This window comes from Octopus bimaculoides, chromosome 6, assembly GCF_001194135.2.
Source record: "Octopus bimaculoides isolate UCB-OBI-ISO-001 chromosome 6, ASM119413v2, whole genome shotgun sequence".
Classification (NCBI taxonomy): Eukaryota; Metazoa; Mollusca; class Cephalopoda; order Octopoda; family Octopodidae; genus Octopus; species Octopus bimaculoides.
This window is the reverse complement of record NC_068986.1, coordinates 108424363-108427171: the sequence shown is the minus strand read 5'-3', so window position 1 is coordinate 108427171 and position 2809 is coordinate 108424363.

Genomic DNA, 2809 nt, shown 5'->3' with positions numbered 1-2809 from the left:
AATAAGTACTAGGCTTACAAAGAATAAGTCCTGGGGTCGATATGCTCGACTAAAGGTGGTGCACCAGCATGACCGCAGCCACTTGGCTGAAACACATAAATAAAAATAAATAAATAAAAAAAAAATGGGTACAGGGCGTCACTAACGGTGCATATAACATGAAATACGTAAACAAACGAGTTAAATACGTAAACGAGAAAAAATGGAAAACAGGACAAGTAAACTCAGAGAAAAGACCCTTCATCAGTTGTCGGCTGTCTATCTACTCCTCATTTCGAGCATTGAACGACAATATGAGTCTTCAAAGACAGTTGCTCCCATAAATCCTAAAATGAAATTTAGGATTTATGGAGGGTCAAAGTTGGGAACAAATACATGTGGAGACATACATATGTGGAGACAGTGGAGACATAGAAGGAAGCCGAACAAAAGCAAACATGGAGGGTCGTTAGACCAGAACGATAGGAAAATAGTGAAAGCTGGGAGAATCATATGCCCTTTGATTCCGAGTTCGATTCCAGGTAGTGACCTGAATAATAAAAAAATTTTTAAATATAAAAATAATAATAATAATAATAATAATAATAATAATAATAATAATAATAATAATAATAATAATCATAATCATAATAATAATAATGATAATGATAATAATAATAACATCGAGAAATACCTTAGGAATGAGAACCTAGGTTCGAAATTTCCCCAGGACAGAAGGCTGGAGGGTACATCAGCCGAAACGTTGTGTTAACAACAAGCACGATGAGGACAAATATCCATCAAATGTAAACAATGTAAATAATGTAGATTAATGAATGTATGTATCTATGTATCTGTGCATATATATATATATATATATATATATACGTCCTTATTTATGTTTACATATATATGTAAACATAAATATATGCACAGAGAGAGAAAGGGAGGGAAAGTAAAAGTGAGAGAGAGAGAGAAAGAGAGAGAGAGAGAGAGAGAGAGAGAGAGAGAGAGAGAGAGAGAGAGAGAGAGAGAGAGAGAAAGAGAGAGAGAGAGAGAGAGAGAGATAGATAGACAGATAGTAATATGCAATGCAGAAAACGAAACCGGTATTTTTCACTCCATACTTGTACACGCTTACGTATTCATGCATACGGGCACAAACAATGGGACGTGGGTACACACACACACACACACACATAAGTTTAGCTGAGCTAGAGGTTAAAATAACCGCCTAAGGGATAGAAGTATCCATTACACTACTGGTACATTACCTATGGTTAACCACAGGCATACATATGCAAGCATATTATGCCCATAAATTATAGGTGAAGACAAGGATAACCATGAGTTTATCAAGAATCAAAATTTAAAGCAAACGGAAAATGGAGAAATATCGATTAACAACAATTGACTTAAATCTATTAATAATAAATAATAATTGATGTTAGTTAATTATTGTTCAGCGATATTTGTGGTAAGTAGCTTGCTTACCAACCACATGGTTCCGGGTTCAGTCCCACTGCGTGGCACCTTGGGCAAGTGTCTTCTACTATAGCCTCGGGCCGACCAAAGCCTTGTCAGTGGATTTGGTAGACGGAAACTGAAAGAAACCCGTCGTATATATGTATATATATATATGTGTGTTTGTGTGTCTGTGTTTGTCCCCCCACCATCGCTTGACAACCGATGCTGGTGTGTTTACGTACCCGTAACTTAGCGGTTCGGCAAAAAGAGACCTATAGAATAAGTACTAGGCTTACAAAGAATAAGTCCTGGGGTCTCGACTAAAGGTGGTGCTCCAGCATGGCCGCAGTCAAATGACTGAAACAAGTAAAAGAGTAAAAGAGATATATGTGTGTGTGTGTGTGTGTGTGTGTGTGTGTGTGTGTGTGTATAATGTATATGATATAAATATTATATATATATGCATATATACATACATATATGTACATACTTACATATATATATATGCATATATGGGCACAGGACATCACAGAATGTAAACAACATGAAATACGAAAACTTGGAATATGAATATTTTTTTGCGAACAAGGAAAGAAACAAATGGAAAACAAGACAGGCAACATGGAGGACGATCATTCATCAGTTGTCGGCTGTTTTTCTACTCCGTATTTCGAGCAATATACATATATTATCATAGACGTGCGGTCCATGGAAGGAAAGGAATCAATGCTTCCCTTAAAAATGATAGAAACAAAATTGAAACTACATTATTTTTCCAAAGATCGTTCTGTAAAGTTAATATAAACTACATGACATCATATGCTTCTAACTTATTGTTGGAATTAGCATGAGACAAGATGCAGTGGCAGACGACACCAAAAATCTTGCAATGGAAGCAACACGAGCTGTTGCACCCTTTTAACATTTTTTCTGATAAAAATGCCACAAAAGACAGCTTTTTTTCTAGTTTTAGATGCTAACCGCTTGGATTAAGTTTCTGTCATCTCGCAATATCTATGATATATATAATCTTACCTTGTTATGTGACACTTACATAGGAAAAGGGAAGCAAGTTAACATTCTGCCTCCATCAGAAAAACGGTGAAAAGAAAACACGCGCTTAGTCTTGTGCGTTTATTCAACTAATATTTTATACTTTTTCAAATTGCAGAACACCCTTAATATAAAATATAACGTTTTTAATTTTAAAAATAGCTTTATAATATAAACATGTCAATTTGATTCAAATATGTATGTGACAGGAAAGTTTGGTCTATAAATATATATATATATATATATATATATATAAAAATTGATTTTAATTGAGTTTTTACCTGTAATTTTGGATTTTGTCCCTAATATT